Source organism: Halichoerus grypus, chromosome 5 (genome assembly GCF_964656455.1).
Source record: "Halichoerus grypus chromosome 5, mHalGry1.hap1.1, whole genome shotgun sequence".
Lineage (NCBI taxonomy): Eukaryota > Metazoa > Chordata > Mammalia > Carnivora > Phocidae > Halichoerus > Halichoerus grypus.
The window spans coordinates 66,560,969-66,581,205 of NC_135716.1; the positions used below are offsets into that span (position 1 = coordinate 66,560,969).

General features: G+C 35.1%; 2 long non-coding RNA genes across 3 annotated transcripts in view; one reads left to right on the forward strand and one right to left on the reverse strand.

Annotated features, from left to right (window-relative positions):
- LOC118546386 (uncharacterized) overlaps positions 1–20,237 on the forward strand; it is a 298,565-nt gene that overhangs the window by 186,699 nt on the left and 91,629 nt on the right. For both annotated transcript variants that reach the window (XR_013447871.1, XR_013447872.1), the window contains exon 3: positions 11,407–11,473. This is a non-coding gene — a long non-coding RNA (uncharacterized LOC118546386). The remainder of the gene's footprint in view (positions 1–11,406; positions 11,474–20,237) is intronic.
- The window catches only part of LOC144381853 (uncharacterized), a 110,602-nt gene continuing 107,160 nt past the window's right edge, over positions 16,796–20,237 (reverse strand). The window contains exon 4 of the long non-coding RNA XR_013447873.1: positions 16,796–16,960. This is a non-coding gene — a long non-coding RNA (uncharacterized LOC144381853). The remainder of the gene's footprint in view (positions 16,961–20,237) is intronic.

Below are 20,237 nucleotides of genomic sequence, written 5' to 3' on the forward strand. Positions count from 1 at the left end.
GGACTAAGCAGAGCATGTGGTCTTAGGAAGGAAGAATTTGAATTTAGGATGGTTTGGCAGAGAAAACCAGGAACCAGTTGCTGGAAAGGATTTGGTCTTGGTCTAGGGATTTATGATAATAATAAGAAAAACAAAACAAAATAATAGTAAAAAAACCCCAAAACTTCCTTGTTAATTAAGATAAAGATTTGATGGCAGAAACACTTGCTATTTACGTTACTTGAGAGAGAAAACAGATAAAAGAATAATCATTTTTCTATTTCTGTGAATTCATAGGAACTCTCCCACAGAAATATGTCTCAGCATTGTCTGAAGGTACATTAGACTATGAAAGTAAAAAGAGGAATTCCTTGCTCATTTAGCTGCCTTAAACCATTTCTAGAATAAGATCTGATATTTGTATATGTGTGTATGTAGATGGATGTGTATATGAATTTACATATACATATATGGTTCATCGATACTTGGGTATCTAACAAAACACCTTTCGATATGTTGAAGCATCTAGCTTTACATTTATGGAGTGTCTGCTAGCTCACTCTTGCTCATGTTCACCTTCTGGAACCATGCAGGTTGTAAAGTGAATGGAAATTAGTTGTATATGGGTGCTCATCAGACACTGAAGGACACAGTTGGGTTGAAGCAGCTGTTATTTTCTGGCAGAGACCAAATCATTTCGAATGCCGCAGAAGAGAAGCTTCCTGTCAACTGGTGGCACTTACCACAAGGGAGCAGAAGCCTTTTTACACCTGCTTTAATCTGCAACTCTAGGAATTCATTCATTTTTCTCACATAGCAATGTCTGCTTTTCTCATTCACAACAAGAAAAATCTATGAGCAGACTGACCCTATTGCTCCTGCTGTGTCTGTGCGGGCCGGTGTTTGTATATATGGATAGCGGGATGGGAAGAATTAGTTCCTTTTTAAGATTTTCCTGTCATCTTCTGTTTAACCTAAACTAAGCCATTGGTATATAGGAAAAATACTAGCCGAGGCTGGAGGAATTAACATTTTTCCTTGCATATCCAGGAATGTGGTCAAACTCCAGGGATGGTGAAAGGAAGGTCAAAGTTAAAGGAAAAGCACACTTGTTTCAATTACCTCGGATCTCACAATGTCAGTTATGATACTTTGTTGCTCAACAAGTAGAATTGATTTTAAGCCCTAAACAAGAAGATTTTAAAAAATATCACATGGGTTTACATGGGTCTGTTGCCTTTGGATTGCTTTATTTATTCACACACACACACACACACACTCAAACACACACACACACTCTCTCTAATAAAATGATAGTTGAATTCTGTTCTTGCTTTAGTCATTAGAGTTAATGAACTTCCAGAAAACTCAGTGCCTACTTTTATTGTCTTTTCAAGAGTGTCAGCAAAGCTGGCTCCTGAATTTATTCCATTAACTTTATTGTACAGGCTGGGTAGTTTGTTCTTCCTTCTGGGCAGTCAGAAGAATGCTTGTATTAGGCCGAGGTACTGTTATGTATTTATTTTTTCAAAACACAGTTACCAAAATGGAGGAAGGAGCCAGAAATCTGTCCTGTTCAGAGAATAGCAATTCATAGTCCAAAACCAGACAGCTATCTTCCAAGAAGCAATAAAATTCAACTCAATTTAATTTACATTTTACTCAGCACCTACAGGGTGATGTAGCACTATACTAGATACTATCAAATACCCAGAATCTAAGGAATGTGACAAACTATTGCTGCCCTATTTTAAGCCTTCTTAGTATTTACAGTATAAACAGGTGACAAAAAAAGAAAGAAAGAAAGAAGAAAGAAAGAAAGAAAAAGAAAGAAAGAAAGAAAAAGAAAAAGAAAGAAAGGCAAAGAAAAATCCTCTCTTTATAAAACTTCATTATTGTTCTAGCTACATAATAAAGTACTTCAAATCTCTCTACATCTGCTTATAGGTGGTTCCTTTAATGAATATCTAGTTAGCTAATTTGCCATTAAAAAAAAGATTTATGTATTTATTTTAGAGAGAGAAAGAGAGAGTGAGCAGGGGGAGAGGGGCAGAGGGAGAGAGAGAGAGAGAGAATCCCAAGCTGACTCCCTGCTGAGCATGGAGCCTGACATAGGGCTCGGTCCCAGGACCCTGAGATTATGACCTGAGCTGAAATCAAGAGTCAGACGCTTAACTGACTGAGCCACCCAGGCGTCCCCTAATTTGCCATTTTTAAGAAAGTATTTGAAAATACTCACTTTTCCTGTATTTCTTTTTCATTTCGTTTAACAAAATGAGTAGCAACATTCGCAAATGATTTTTTAAAGATTAGTGAATGACCTCATGTATTGTAATATGTAAAAAAAAAAAAAAAAGGAGCCAATGTCTTCACACTATATAAATTTAAAAATTGCTGAAAAATTTTATTTCAATGCAGGTGTGAATTTCATAGTTTTTTTTTTCTTCCTTTTTTGTGTTCAATTTTGGAACTTAATATTTTGGTTGAAGACCTTAACATTTTTAGTTGTTCATGTAAATAATAAATTAAAGAGTGTTACAGACAGACATATCACTAGAGTATAAAATGTCATTGTAAATCAAGAAGGATCAGCAGGATCAATTTTAATATCATCACTTAAAGAATTGTTTCAAATCTCATTAAAGTTATTTCTAGTAATAACCATAATGGAAACTAGTAAAGCAAAATGTGTGCACTTGAGTTGATGTCTAGACAAATTCAAACGATTGTATACTTCTGACATCCGTCCTGTTTGACCCAAATACTATAAAAGGCGGGGAAGGGGCTCAAGATGGTCAAATTTTGTCACAGTCAGAAGTCTTCCCGATTGAGTATGGGGTCTGAAATTAATAGGTCAATTTACATCCTGTGGAAATTATCTCAAGGTTATATGATTTAGGACACGAATTTGATGCTTTAACAAAATCTATGGAAAATCAGATTTTTCAGTTCAAGAGCTCCATGAGTTTATTTTGTTGTGTTTTGCATTAGTTATGTGTGCTGGCTTTTAAGTTTAGTTTGAAGTTTAGCTAATTCAAACAGAAAGTTGCCAATTTACTGAAATTTTATTTTGGTGAGTAAAACACCCCCAAATCGCTTGTTTTTATAGTTTCAGGTTTTCAGTTTTCCAGAATATTTTCAAAAGATTAATGAGTTCACTAATAAAATCTTTATATTCCAGCTTTTATAGTTTGGAATGACTATATTTATATACATTTGTGATATTTTTAAATATGCATTGCTGTTCAGAATTACACAACTGAAAACTTTTTTCTAATGAAATAACATTTCCTTATATTTACCTTGTGTTTCCTACTTTACAAAATGCTTTCACATTAATACCTTGAACAATGTTGTTGCACTTGAATGAGAATATGAATGAATTCATCATCTGATTTTATTCTCACAACTACCCTGAGAAATTCAGTTTTATTACTTCTACATTTCAAAAACAAATGGAAGTTCAGAAGCCACAGAGGTTTTACTGGCAGAACTGAGTCTAAAAACCAAAATAAACTTATTCTCATTTGGGTCTTATTTGCTCTACATTTTTAATTAATAAGAAATTATTACACCATTTTGCCTGTTATTTTCTATTCTAAACATTATTGCAACATAAATCTCACTGTCAAACATGTTTCAAATTTGTGGAAATACCCATTTTACTAAATCTTAATAAACTTTCAACAAACATTTATTGGGTATCTACTATGTATGAGACACTGACCAAAACAGGAACAAATTCTGCCCTTTTGAAGCGTATAATGTAGAGGGAAAGAGTGTCAATAAACACAGTAAGTCAATGATGCAATATGTTAGCAGGTGTTAAATACTGTGGAGAAATAGGCAGTAGGGATTTAGGAGGGGTGCCCTGGAGCAGGGCAGCCTGTCTAGTAGGGGAAGCATGAGGAGGCCAGGATAATTGAAGTGGATGGGGGTCAGGGGTAAATGATCAGGTCAGAGGACAGAGGTGGGGGTGTATGGCAAAGATCATACAGGCCATATAGGCCGTTGAATGATCTGTGGCTTTTATGTTCATTGAGGTGGTAAGTCATTGGAGGGCTTTGAGCAGAAGAGTGACACAATTTAACTTATGTTCTAGCAGTATTGGTCTGGTGCTACTGTCAAGGATGGACTTTAGGGGATGTGATGGAAACAAAAAGACCTATTCAGTAGCTATTGGAATAATCCAAGTGAAAAATGATGTTAGTGTGAAAAACAGTGATAGCAGTGTAGATGGTAAGAGATTGATACATTTTGAATGTGCCACGGGCAGGATTTGCTAATGGATTAGATGTGAAGGATAGGGGAAAAAAACAAATTAAAGACAACTCTCCAAGATGTCTGGATTTAGCAACTAATAATATTGGATTTCCATCAACTGATTCAGAAAAGACTGGGAAAATCAAGTTTGGGAGTGGAGGGAGTTTGTTTTTAACATGTTTAGTTTGAGATGTCATTTAGCCATCAAGAGCAAACATTTGAGCAGTTTGTATAGAAGAGTCTAGAATTCAGGGGAGTTTTGGAATGGATATATAAATTTGTTAGTTTTTAGGGTATATACATAATACATAAAGTCTTGACATTAGATGGGATAAGGTATGGTGTGAGTCTAGATAGAGAAGAAAGAACAACCAAGAACTGTGCCTTTATCCACGCCAATGTTCAGCATTTGGGAGATGAAAGAATTGGAAAAGGAGGTGGAAAAGCAGTGACAATGAGTTAGGAAGTGAGGTTGGAGCCCAGGAAGCCAAGTGAAGAAAGTGTTTCAAGGAAAACAGATCAAGTATGGTATCACATTATGGAGTTTCAGAAGAGGGTTGAACATAAAAGCCTCATAGTACAGTGGGTTCAAACAGGAGTGGAGAGGAAATTGTAATGGTTGATACATAAAAATCTTTCAACGAATTTTGCTATTTATAGTGGTAGAAAAGTAGGTCTTAGGTGGTTGGAGAAATGAAACTAAGTAGTTGTGTTTTTTTTTTTTTTTTGAGAAGGGAAGTACAGCATATTTATATGCTGATGGGAATAATTCAGTAGAGAGGGAAAAATGTTAGCATGAGAGAGGAGAATTTCTGGAACAATGTTCTTGGATAAGCAACAGAAATAGGATCTAATTCATGGTGAAGTGGATTGCTTGGCAGTGCAGACAGCTTATCCATGGTAACAGGAAAGAAGGCAGAATTGAGGGCACAATTATGGGTGGATGGAGGATGTAGTAATGAAAATGTGGAATGCCTGTTTTCTCCGTGAAATAGGGAGCAAGGACAGATGCTGAGCATGAGAAGAGTGGAGGTTGTAGCTGCTGGAAATCTGAGAAGGGAAAACATGAAATTAATATGTGGGGGAGCAGAATAAACTTGGGAAAAAGAGTAATTACTGGCCCGTCATAAGTGCCTGTTAAGTTCTCATGGACATAATAAAAAACAAATCATTAAATCATCCAGTTGATATTTATTTCTTCTTATGATGCCAGCTACTATCAGACATAAAGAAGTTACAGAATATGGTGCTTGCTCATAGGGAAATGATGATTCATTTGTGAAAACGAGATATATACAATATCTTAATACTATTAAGATGCAATACTATTATATGCAATTTAAAAGGAATTCAACAGATTTTTTTTACAGATCTACTTTTTGCCATATAGTAAGTACTGTGGGGGAACAATAGCATGTAGTCTCTGTCTTTAAGGTTATACAAGCTCAGAATTTAATGAAAGAGATAACCACATCATAATAATAGAAAGCCTGAGATAAATGCAATGGAATTCCATGAGAGAGAGAGAGATCAGTCCCAACTGGGGGATTTAAGAAAGCCTCAAGAAAAACACAGGGCTTGATACCGGCTCTCACGGATGTGTAGGACTTTAACAAATGGAGCAAATGGATGATAGTAGCAAAGTGTGTAGCATGTGAAATGATATATATGGCATATAATTAGGTATTAACTTAAGAGCATTCAAAATAAATACAAAAGCTTAGGAGAAGCAGATATTTTTATGTTGTTTAGTGGAACAGGTAGAAATCAAACTAGGCAAGATAGATTGGAGCTTTTTAAATTAAATCAAATTTTAATTATCCACTCTGGAATAATCCTTTCACCCAAGAGGAATTCCAACAATGGCAACTGTAAACATTTATCAGTTAGATGCCCTGTAAAAACTGAACATTTTATATTCAGTATCTCATTTAATGCCTAAGCATGAAGAAAAGGCTTAGAGGAAGTTGCCCAGAGTTGTACAGCTATTTAACTGCACAGGACCTGTCATATCCCTTGGGTTCCAGAAACATTTTACTTAGAACAGTTCTTCATTAAATGACTTATTTGGCCTCATATATTCCTAAACTGAATTGGTGAATTAAAGAAGAGAGGTTGGGTGCCCACATAACCTGGTTGGATCCCATTTCTTGGTTGGACCGGCATCTGACTAATTTTCTGGTTACCTTATCTCTAACTTTTAGTTTTCTCAACTGTCAAATGAGAATTGTATTTCAATTTCATAGGAATAAAGCAATGATTAAATGAAAAAAAAAGTAGTATTTGATAGCTTTATCTGGATTAACTATGATTGTGCACCTATAATTAATTATTAGATGTAAGTAAAACATAAGACTCACCTTTGATTCAGTATCTCTTCATGTTTAGGACAATAGTATTTCATGGCCAACTGGCAGCATTGACCAAGATTTTAAAGGTATTAATGGACTCAAGTGAAACAGTCCAGTATGGTGTGATGACTATACACAATAGATTCATGTATAAAATGGGGTTTCATTTGATTTAAGGAGTAACTTTCAAACAGAATTCTCAGATAGTGTATAGTGTTTATGATAAGCTTTTCTTGTTACATTTCTATTTTTGGATCACGAAAATTTATTCACTTTTGTTTTATTTTTATTCACTTTCATAACAAGGAACTATGACTATTGTATTATGACTATATCTATATCTAATTGAGTGTAAAAACAATATATTTATAGTTTATTATTAGTCACAGTGCTACCAATTCCAGAAACTTAATTCTATTAGTTTGGTTTTGTTTTGTTTTGAATTATCTTAGGAAAAAAATTTACCAAAAAATTCATTTTATGGTACAAGGCAAGAGTCAGATGTGAAAAACAAACAAAAAAATGAGCATTAAACAGGACAGTTTTAGTTTTTAAATGTCAGTAACTTTTGTACTCCAAAAAAAAAAAAAAAACAAACCTTATTTATTTTGCCTGTATTCATTATGGCTTTGGTGTAATTAAACATGTGACTTTGCAAAGTGTTTCATGGCTCACAGCAGAATGTATACTTTCCATTCCATGTGAAAATAGACACACAAAAGCAGGTATGGCTTTTGAAAATGCAAGGATGAAGTCAATTATCTTTATATTGGGACAGTTTGGGGAGAAAAAGAGAGAAGAGACCCTTTTAATACTATGAAATAGATTAAAATTTTATTTTAAAAATACAATTTTCACAAATAAGGGCTTCCAACTTTTTCAAATGCATTGTGTTATGCTTCTCAGTATAGCACTTGTAGAGAGCACTCAGTTTCTTATAAAATAATGAGTAATGCAAATTACTTATAAAATAATTGAGTAATGCAAATCATGGTCTTGATTTTATCAGTTCCAGCATTTTTTTTTTGATCCAATAATGTAAGAGTATGACAAACCAGATTAGCATTTCCAAAAGTGTGTTCCTTGGAGTATATACATCAGAGATTTTTTTTTAAAGACTTTAATTATTTATTTGTGAGAGAGAGAGAGAGAGATTGAGAGAACAAGTGGGAGTAGGAGCAGAGGGAGAAGCAGACTCTCCACTGAGCAGGGAGCCAGTGAAGTGGGGCTTGATCCCAGGACTCCTAGAACATGACTTGAGCTGAAGTCAGATGCTTAACTGACTGCCACTGAGGCGCCCCACTGAGAGCTTTTAATGTGTAAACATTGTGCGTTGTGAATTTTCCAGCATATGCAGCACTTTATAGGTTGCTAAAATTCTTTCATAGTGGAATTCCTAATGTATACCTTAGGAAAGCTGACCCATATCAAATTAAATCCACTTTTCTTCTAGGGTTTCCAGACCCAGTTCCAAACTGGGGAGGGGGTTCTCAGTCGCAAAACATCAATTATAGAGCACCAGGTGTCAGAGAATTCAACTCAATTCTGACACTACCTTCCTGGAGACAGCACCAGATTCCAGAGGTTAAGGTTTCAGTTCTACAAGACTGCCCTCCACCCCCTACTTCAGATGCCAGTGGCAAGCCCTAGGATGCGACCTGTGCTTTTGACCAACCAGCTGCAGACTGGAAGTTCCAATGGCCTCTTCCTTAGGTTTGATTAATTTGCTAGAGCAGCTCAAAGAACTCAGGGAAGCATTTATTAACATTTACCAGTTTATTAAAGGATATGATAAAGGATACGATTTCACAGCCAGATGAAGAGATGCCCTAGGCCAAGTATGGGGAAAGGGCTCAGAGCTTCCATGTTCTCTCCAGGAGTGCCCCGCCCCGCGCATCTCCACACCTTTACCAACTGGAAGATCTCCTTTTGGGTTTTTATGGAGACTTCATTATATATTCACAATTGACTAGTCATTGGCCATTGGCTGACTCAACTTCCAGCCCCTCTTTTCTCCCCAGAGGAGGGGTGAGGGTGGGACTGAAAGTTCCAACCCTCTAATCAGGGATTGGTCCTTACAGCAACCAACCTGTGCGTTGCTTGGGCTCCAAAGGCTACCTTCATTAAGAAAAGACACGTTAATCACCCTTACCACAAGAAATTCCAAAGGTTTTAGGAGCTGTGAGCCAGGAGCGTGGAGGAAGACCAAATGTATTTTGGTCATCTGAATGATGAAAATATATATTTCTTAGAAAGCACAATATTGCAACTTCCCAAATATTAGCAGTTATTCTTCATTTCTACCTGTAGCTTTCCTCAGTAGCATGCTTTTATTAATTAAAACAAGGCTAGAGCAGTCCTACCTGCCCTCTTGGTCCTCTCAGTTCGCCTCTGGCACCATCACTTCATCTACTACTAATGACACTGGCTGGAGCTGAGGCTCTATTAATTCAGAACCTCAGAAACCAACTGATGATTCACTCCTTAGGTAAGCAGAACCTGTCAGTACAAATGGCTTTATTGGATGGTGGGACTGTTTCGTGAAATAGTAGATGAGTACGAGAGAAGAGCAAATCTGTAGCTGATGGATGGCTAAACCAAGAGAATACTTGAGAGAAGAGAATTGGGTCTGCTTTTGCTCCTGGGAGAGACCACTAGATCTGTCATGGGGTTTTAGAAACCATAAGGCAAGAATTAGTAAGAAAAGGCAAAGCAAGTTTTCAACATTTGGCTTTAGATGCAGCTGACAATATGTGGGACTGAAAATGTATTATGCATGTTTTAAAATTTTTAAAAAGTTCATGTTATTATAGCTATTTGATTTCATAAGATATATTTCTTTAATTATTCTTAAGGTTGGTAGAAATTCCTCATATCCACAGATAGGCTGATTGACTCTCCCAATCACTTGGAAAATTACTTCAAAATTACTCCTTTTATTGTGAAATATTACAGATTTATAAAGACTGAGTGAAAGAGAGTTCTTTAGTATAGAATGATTAGGCAAGTCAGATGTCATGGTGATTATTCCCCTGGACAAATTATTTAGTGTCCATTGACGTAATTTTCTTTATTTGTGAATGGGGATGCTGAGGAGGAAGGAAGAGACACAACACACACATAACACAGGGAAAGGTTCGTAGGTAATTAACAGCCAGACCCTGCTGGGGCAGAGTCAAAGATGAAAAATACATGAGTCCTGTCCTCAAAAGTCATAGTAAAATAGGAAGAATCCAATGTGACACAAAAGTAAGGACAGCATGCTATGAAAATTCAGAGGAAGGAATGGTAGCTTTTGTGGGAGATACTAGGAAGGCTTCTTGGTGGTAACGTGTTAAAAGTTATGAATAATAGGCATGATGTCAATGTCAAGAAATTGGAATGATTAAAAAAGGAAAAGTTTGGACTAAAGAAGGCAGCAGTCGTGTTAACATCTTCCCACCAGGCTTGAGATCAAAGGAACCAATGAGAGTCCTGGGATGTGACTTGGGCAATTTCTCCAGGTTTTATCCCTCCACCCTCCACTTTCGTTATTTATTCTCTTCTTGCCTAAGTTGCTATCCCATTTGTCTCTACAAAGATTTTCTGTTTCCACCTAAGCCATTCATTCAAATCGATAATATCCCCACTAAAGTTTTGGTGACCTTTTTTTCTCAAAACTTTGCCTACCCTACTCTGCCATGCTTCTGCCTCTGCTTCTAAAGGCCTGCAACCTCAGATTTCCCAACTCCCATTTGCCTGGAAGGTATAATCAGACAGGAGGGCATCAACTTGAGGAACCAGAAAGAGGCCAGAAAATGAGAGCCGTGCTTATAGGAGAACTTCTGTTCCCTTTTGGTTGAAAATTATGGTAGGTGAAAAGGAGTAAGTGTGAAATAAAACCCTGAAAACAGATGGAAGTCCTCTCATGAAATCCTTGAATGCTCATTTAGCTAAAAATGTCAGACTAGCTATTTTGTAAGGAATGGGAAAGTATTTAATATATTTAATCAAGGAAGTAACATACTCTAGATTTTTCATTATGAAGGTGAATTCAGTGGCTGTGAATGGATTGGCTGGGGAAAAGACTCATGCAGTAGTTAATAGAACTTGGTCTGGAGTCATGGACTTGGGAAGGCAAAAGAGAAGGAAACATGAAAGAGCAATTTTGGAAGTGAAATCGATAGGATATTACAACTGACTAAAAATGGGGCTGAGGAAAGGGCACAGATGATGTAATCATATCTCCAAGAAGTGCTGGATAACAACAGGTGTCTTCAAAACTCAGCAGATGGGATTATTAACAAGAAACAGGAAAGTGGAGAGAATCTGAGATTAGTATTGGGTTGATCTGTGGGTAGCAAAGGAATTTGTGTTTTAAAGAGTTTTCAAGTGATTCTGATAAGATTCTTCCCCCACATGTTTTATTTTGATCACTAAGTATTATATAGAATAAATCCATTATGATTTAAGAAAACTGCTGTTGGTTCTCCAATGACTGTCTTCACCAAATGTAATATGAAAATATATGAGTAAAAGTGCTTTGGAAAATCAAAGATGCATGCAGAATAACTTTAAACATAATCTTGACATGAAAGAATGTTTTCTTAAGAAAATGGTAAAATTAAAAATAGTGATTTTTATCATTAACACCTAATATTTATAAAGCTTTCCATCTGTCTAATATTTATATTTTATTATTTTTCCACTATACAGTTGAAGCCTAGAAAGGTTAAGTATCTTTCCCAGGGTCAAAAAGTGGCACAGCCAAATTTCAAACACCACATTTTATTGCCTTATTTAAAAACTAAGGAGATTTTTTTTTCTTTCATAGCCAAGATAATCTTCAAGGAAACTTCTGGATGTGGTGCCACAAGAGAGACATATGTCCACATTTAAAAGTAAGCACAAATATTTAATCTCATAATGTGTTTTTATTCATCATACTCCTATTTGTTTGCACTGTTATTGCCATAATGTTATCAGGAGTGCATTAAACAATAAATATTTAACTCCAAAGGAGTCATTTTTGTTTTTTTCTGGAAATCTCTCCCGGGACCTTAGCTCTCTAGAGAAGCCTTGTGTGATAAGTCTAGTCTTGAGAATTCAGAGGGAAGGCAAATGTAGAGGTGAAGACAGGGGAGAGTAGGGCACTAAAGATTTGCTTGTCAGTTTCACAATTTTGTTGGAGCTAGCTGTGACTGGTCTCTACATATTAGTTCTATACAAATTAATTCTGAATATACCAAAAGTTGTTTTACATATTGAGAACTTTATAATAATATATGAATATTTCTCTTTTTATACTGGTGTGTTTCTTTTCAGTTATGTGTTCTTTAAGGCTTATGTAATTTAGTGACCTGAGTTCTAGCTGTTCTAGACAAAAACAAAACTGACTCTTACTATCTGTAATTATTAAGAGAAGTACTGACTGTTGAAGGGTAAACTGAAAGCTTTGCATGGTTCAACATAATACATTCATAAAATTTATATGAGGAGAAAGAGATTTTTAGGTAGAAATGTGAATGATTCTCAGAGAAATATAAATGGTACTCAGATAAACCTTGAAAGTCTGAGGATAATATTACAGTTGAAATATCACCTGGGTAAAATTTAGCTTTTTAATATCTTCATATTGATGAATATGAGTTTATTTTAATCCTGATCCTTAAAAAGTTAAAATTTTATTTAATGTTACAATTTGATCAAAGCTCTACTTCCAAACAGAATAATTTCTCTACCAAGTTTGCAAATTTCCTGAAAGAATAGTGTTGTGGACATTTTTACTGAAATAGCAGCATTGTTATTGCCCTCAATTACTTTCATGACCAAAGAAAGCTGGAAAATTGAAGCAAAAAAAATTATATTTTTGACTCATTTCTTCAATTCACATTTTCTTTGACATGTGGAATCCTGGTTACAACATAGTATTTATTTAGCTTTACTTAAAATGAGAATACTTTGGTTTGTCAAGTAGTGATTTGTCTATAAATGATAGATTGCTTGTAGAAGTTGCTTTTAGAGTGTTGGTTGAATGTTATTGGATCATTTCTAAATGTCACCAAGGTTCACTTGGATTGAACTTAAGTGTACTAGTTCTTAGACAACTGTTTGTGTTGTGAACAGATCTTAACTATCTCAACATGCCAGTGGTATATCATAATGGCCACTGTAAAGACACACAGCCTGGAATTACTTTGATTATGGGGGTTCTAAGGAGTACCTGTGATTGATTCCCACAAGGCTAAGGGCCATTTCGACTGCTGAGGGCATTTATTGTGATGTACCCTTTAAGTGGTCTTAACAGGACACCATGAGACTAAAAGTGGAGTTACTTAGACATTCTCTTGCCGAGAGTGATGTCTAGTTTTGGTGTCATTATGAAAGCCCTTTACTGTTCCCGCTCTCTTTTCCTCACATAAATCCTTACCTTTGTGATCCAATCTAACCTTATTCATTTTCAAGGACAGTTGGTTTGGTGCCATTTGATTTCCTAATCATTAAGCTGTTTCCTTTTTGCCATGGGTTAGCTCCTTCTCCCTCCCTTACCCTTCCGTTCCCCCTCTCTCCTTCCCATCCCTCCTTTCCCCTCCTTCCTTTTTTTCCCCTTTATTTACTCCCTACTCTTCCTTCCTAATTACAATTGCTAGCCATTATCAGAATATGACTTAGTCAAGAAGTATCTATTGAATGCCATCACTCCACAGTACTGGCAGCTCCCAATTGTTGGGGATTGTTTTGAAGGGCATCCATTGACCTATTGGTTCAGAGTATTTGAGCTTCTTTCTTTTTTTCTAGTGCTTTTATCTAGTTTCTGACTTTTAGATCCTTTTGCATTATTTTGCAAGGATTTTATAAAGTCATCCCTTTGTGAAAATGTACTGCTCATGGAATTTTTATTGATTTGCAGTTCCTTCATCTTGGGACAAATCCTAACTTATCTCAGATGATATATTTTTGTGTTAGCATTCCTTTTATTGTTTTCTATATATGTCTCTTTGACGTTTTGATTTTCCAGTCTTCAAATGAAGGTTTTATCTTAAGTGCTCAGTGCAGAGTTTCCAACACATTATGTTCAAATACTTTTTTGGTGTGGTTAAGTTTTTTTGAAAAAATAAAATTATTAATTGTATTGCCCTTTCCTTAATTGGTACTATTTAGTAGAGTTTACAAAGCATGTGACTGACAGTTGTATTTCTCTTTATATGGCTAATGATCTGATATTTTCCCCTTTCTATGATACTATAAACTACATCTTGACTCCTGAGCTGTTACTGAAGTAAAATGTCTTTTCTATTTCATAAGTTAATTTTGAGTCTTAAATGGTACAATGTATGATAACCTTTGTTAACTGTAAAGCGCCGTGAAGTAAAAGGTTACTATCACCTGAAAAAAAGGTGTATATGTTAATCAAATTTAAGCTTTTAAAAATATCAAAGAGTTTAGTGATGATAGCATTTGATGGAACAAAGGAAAAGGGGAGAAAGGAAGGAAAGGAAAATATCTAGAAAGTCCAAATGTGGAGATAAAAAGGTGAATGGTACAATTTGAGGCAGCATCTAAGAAAGAAAAAGGAATTTGGAAGTTCCCAGTTGTACAGTCTGTGATGACAAAATTCATCATAAAAAACAGAGAAGAAATTTATATATTTTTTTTAATGAACATTTCTTAACTATGGCGATATTATAGAAGAGATGATGATAGATGGGGCAGATATGAATAGAGGAGTTAGTGACAAATTGATGACACATCTAAACACACACATCCAGGAGAGTAAATAAGCTTTATTCTAAAACGAAAGCTTTCATCTCAACTCTAATTTCATTTTGTTGAAGATGTATCTCTAGTACATGTATGAAATCAGCAAATACAGTGTTCAGGGATAAGTGACAATTCCTTATTCCTTCTTAACCATTACCTTTTACTAAACTGTATTTGGGAAAGCTGGTGGACGAGGGGAAAGGTATGAGGGTAAGTTGTTTCATTTTAACCTTTAACAAGAGTCTACTTGATGTAGTAGAAAGCACACTGAGTTTAAAACTTTAAAGTGTGGGTGGAGGCGCCTGGGTGGCTCAGTCGTTAAGCATCTGCCTTCGGCTCAGGTCATGATCCCAGGGTCCTGGGATCGAGCCCTGCATCGGGCTCCCTGCTCAGCAGGAAGCCTGCTTCTCCCTCTCCCACTCCCCCTGCTTGTGTTCCCTCTCTCGCTGTGTCTCTCTGTCAAATAAATAAATAAAATATTTAAAAAAAAAACTTTAAAGTGTGGGTTTTAAAACCTAGCATTTACACTGTGACAATGAGGAACAGTGATTTATAGCAGAGTTTCTCAAAGTTTTATGTGCATGTGAATCCATCTGGAAATCTTGTTAAAATGCAGATTCTGATTCAGCAGATCTAAAGTATGGCCCAAGAGTCTCCTAGGTGGTGCGTGGTGCTGCTCTGCCATGGACCACACTTTGTTTCACAAGAATACTCATTTATTTGCATTTTATCATACAGTGGACAACAAGAACTAGAATTCAAATTCAGTGTTCTTCTTACCAGAGCTCACAAAGTCGGCATTAGCTAACCATAAAATTCTTTCTCCTTTTCTGAAGCATGGATTTTCACTGATAAAGATCAACAAGCACTTCTTCACCATTTGCATTTCATGCATATGCTGAAACTTGATTTGTACAGTGTACATCTATGATTTTATCTACTGTAAAGTAACATATATGCTACACACAAGTTAATGACCCTTTTGCCTTCCATGCCCCTGCAGTTCATTAACATTAACAATGTTAATTTGACAGGGATGTTGGTGGTAGTTTCATTCTGTTTTCACTTCCTTTTCTATATTAAGGTAAAATTCACATAACATAAAATTCATTTTTTAATCCCTTAAAAATGTACAATTAAGTGGCTTTTAGTACATTCACAGTGTTGTGCAACCATCACCACTTTCTAATTCCAGAACATTTTTCTTACCCCAGAAAGAAACCCTTAGTGTACTCATTAAGCTGTCACCATTCCCTCTTCCCCCAGCACGTGGCAACCCCTAATCTCTTTCTGTCTTTATGTATTTTCTTATTCTGAAATAATAATAATCCATATTCTGAAATAAGCCAGTAACCCAGTTCATAAAAATGGAATTATATGATTATGGCCTTTTGTGTCTGGTTTCTTTCACTTAGTGCAATATTTTCAAGGTTCATCTGTGTTGTGTAGTGTGTACACCTTTTTATGGCTGCATAATATTTCATTTTATGAATATACTGTATTTTGTTTATCCATTTATCAGTTGGTAGACATTTGGGTTGTTCCACTTTTTGGCTATTTGAATAGCGCTATTAGAACAGTGGGTGCAAGTTTTGTGTGGATGTTTGTTTTCATTTCTCCTAGGTATGTATCTAGAAGTAAATTGCTGGTCATCTGATAAATTCTATATTTAACTTTCTGAGCTACCATCAAATGGTTTCCAAAGTAACTGCCCTGTTTATGTTCCAAACAATAAGGTATGAAGGTTCTAATTTCTCTACATCCTTATCAACATTTGTTTTCTATAATTTTATTTGTTTTGTGTTTAATGATACCTTCCCTAGGGTGTGCAATGGTGTATCATTGTGGTTTTGATATATATTTTCCTAATGACTAATGATGCTAAACAGCCTTTCATGTACTCATTGCTCATTTGTATATCATCTTTGGGAATATATTTATTCAAATCCTTTGCCCATTTTTAAATTGAGTTCTTTGCCTTTTTGTCGTTGAGTTTGAAGAGATCTTTATATATTCTGAATACTAGGTCCTTATCAGATACATGAATTGCAAATATGTTTCCCTACTCTGTGGATTGCCTTTTCACTTCCTTGATTGTGTCCTTTGATGGATAAGAGTTTCTAATTCTGATAAAATACAACTTATCAAACTTTTTATGTCTTGTGCTTCTAATATCATACCTAAAAATTCATTGCCAAAATCCAAAAAGATTTTGAGTCTGTTTTCTTTTAAGAGTTTTATAGTTTTAGATCTCATATGCAGGCTTTTGATCTACTTAGACTTAATTTTTGTATAAGGTGTGTCCAGCTTCAATCTTTTGCATATGGTTATCCAGGTGTCCCAGCATTTGTTGAAAAGACTATTATTTCCCCATTGAATGGTTTTAGCACCATTTTTTATAATCAATTGACAATAGGTATATAGATTTATTCCTGGACTGGGGATTCTATTCCATTGATTTATATATGTATCTTCATGCCAGTACCCGATTATATTGATACTGTAGCTTTATATTAAGTTTTGAAATTGAGAAGTGTGTTGCTCAGCTCTCTTCTTTTTTTACGATTGCCCTGGCTCTTTGGAGTTCCTTGAGCTTCTATATAAATTTTGAATCAACTTGTCCATTTCTGCAAAAAAAAAGCCATTGGGATATTGATAAGGATTGCACTAAATTTGTAGGTCGCTTTGAGTCATATTGCTATATAAACAATATAAAGGCTTTCAATCCATGAAGATAACTTTCAATTTAGTTATAATTTCTTTAATTTCTTTTAATAATGTTTTATAGCTTTCAGTGTACAAATATTATACATCCTTGGTTAAATTTATTCTTAAGTATTTTATTTTCTTTTATGCCATCATAAATGGAGTTGTTTTCTTAATTTCACTTTTAGATTGTTCTTCACTATTGTATAGAAGTACAGCTGATTTTGTATCCTGCCAAAATGCTTAATTTTTTAAATTCATTTTCATTGTATTTTTGTAGATTATTTAAGATTTTCTCTGTATAAGATCATGTCATCAGCCAATAAGGATAGTTATATTCTTGCCTTTCCCATCTGGATGCCTTTTATTTCCTTTTCTTGCCTATTTTTCCTGGCTAGTACTTCTAGTGTAATGTTGAATAGAGGTGACAAGAAAGGACATATTGTCTTACTCTTGATCAATAAGGGAAATAATTCAGTCTTCCATCACTAAGTGTAAAGTTAGCTGTGGATTTTTCATAGATACTCTTTTATCATGTTGAAGAAGTTCCTTTCCATTTCTAGTTTTATGGGTGTTTCTTTTTTTAATCATGAAAGAGTATTAGATTTTGTCAAATGCTTCTTTTGTGTCATTTGAGATGATCATGTGTTTTTTTTCCCCTTTCTTTTATTAATGTGGTATATCACATTGACTGAACATCATTTGTTCTAACTTAGACTGGTCTTACAAATTTTTCAAAATTAGTGACTTACTTGGTGTTTTCAAACAGTATTTCCAAATAATGAGCATTATTTTATGCTCCTTTGTGAAAAATTTGACTTACTAGAAGAGTAACTGTGCTTTCTTTGAAAATAGCATGAAGTGATCATGTCACTAATTGTCAGAGTTTTATAACAGACAATGGTCTAGCTACCAGAGGTAAAACAAGGAATTCTCAGGTATTTATTATCTTACTTTTCTAGTTGCATTCTTTTTGGGGGCATGTATGAAATAATCATATTTTCAGATTCACATTTTATATTTTCCCTGGAGTTCTGTTTACTATTATAAACATTAATCTGAGTAACTATATTTACATTGCTATTTCATTAATACATTTTAATGCTTTGATAAATCCATTTTGAACCACTAACCTAGTTTTGGGAATGAAGAATTTAAAGAAACCTAATAATAACAAGGAAAATAAAAAGTTATAAAATAGATCATGCACATGATGAGAATATACATGTTTTCCAACATAAAAAATACCAGCACAATCTTTAGTAAATGATTATTAAATACTTTTGGCAATTTTTGTGAACATCATAGTTTTACATTTCAAACTTGTTAAATATATGTTAGCAGAAATGTCTCATTGTTTCTTGTCTGGAAACTTGCAAACGATTGGCAGATTTCTTTGTACTCTAGGTGATTGCTAGTGTTCTATGCACCTCATCTTGAGGAATTTTGCATTGAACCACATTTTTAAAATGACTATAATGATAGTTATGAAGGTAAGTCTCTGCTGCATAGTTTTGGATGCTTGCTGACCTTGCCTTAAGCAGTGTGTGTGTGTGTGTGTGTGTGTGCGCGCGTGTGCGCATGTTTGGTTTACTTTTACTTTAGCTACATTACAGTAGTACAGATAGTAGGGCTGATGTTAGAACTAAGATGAAATAAGCTTTTCTTGAAGATAATAACAATGTCTATCAAATCATACTTTCAGAATCTTCAGGTTTCATACTGCAAAACTTCTCCCCTCCCAGGTTTATAAAATCTCCAATTATGGAAGTTCATTAATTGGATTTCTATATTCTACATGCTGTATTTATATATCAAAACAATAGCTACCAGCTACCCTATGCTCCTCCAACTCTATCTGACCTCCCTGGATAATCTCACATTATAGGTATGCGGACTATAGTCACAAAATTCCAAATGTGTATTTCTAGTCTTGACTTCTTTCATGAGATTCTAATAGAATCTCCTCTTGGACATTTACAAATACTTCAAACTCATCTTATTTCAAAAACAATTACTTTCACTCCCATCTGTTAGTCAGCTTTCTCTAGAGAAATAGAACCAATAAGAGATTATATCTATATACATATATAAAATGTAGACCAAGAAATCCCACAATCTTCCATCTGTAAGCTAAAGACCTAGGAAAGCCAGTGGTGTAATCCAGACCAAACCTGAAGGCCTGAGAATCAGAGGAACTGATGGTGTAAATCTTAATCCAAGGGCAGGAGAAGAAGAGATGAGATGTCCCAGTTATTTCAGTGAGGCAGGAAGAAAGGGATGAATTCTTTAAATTCCTTCTTCCTTTGCCTTTTGTTTTATCCAGGCCCTCAGTGGATTGGATGATGTCCACCACACCAGGGAGGGCAAGCTATTACACTTTGTCCACTGATTCAAATGCTAATCTTGTCCAGTAACACCTTCACAGACACACCCAGAAATAAAGTTTAATCTGGGCACTGTGTCCAATCCAGCTGACACAGAAAATTGACCATCACACATACCCACCCTCACATGTGTTCATATTTTCTTTTTTTTCTTTTCTTTCTACTTCAGTTGGTGGCATTATCTAGTATTCCATCATGCAAACTAGAAACCTGGCAACTGGTCACCTGGTGCTCCTAACTCTATGTGAGAAATAGAGAAATAGTGTTTCAGTGTTTTCTTCCTCTTTACCTATACCACCGCCTTAGTTCAAGCCCTCTGGGTTGTGTCTCCCTGCCCCACTCTGCTGGCACAGCTCTCTCACTGATCTCCCTGCTGTCAGTATTTTCATTTTCCTCTCACTCCTCCACAGCCCCCAGAAAAGTCCATGTAAAATGTGAATCTGACCATATCCTTCACCTGTGTCTTAGGGTCCCCCATCACCTGTAACATATAGGATTGCTATTCCTTCAGTGGACCTACAACCATTTTCCTACAGATTAAAACTTATTCAGAATTCAAGAGAAAAATGAAATGAGATGCTAGTAAGGAAAATGTATATGAGCATCACCATCTAGTTTTTAAATATGGAACAGCCTTATATAATGCCTTAATGGCATAAACATTTAAAAGCTTGATGGTACCTCAAATGGCTATTTTATTTTATTAAATTTTTAAATTTATTAAATTAAATTTTATTAAATTTTTAAATTTATTAAATTAAATTTTATTAAAGTCTACTGCATTCTATAGAAGAGGATCATTGTATATTTA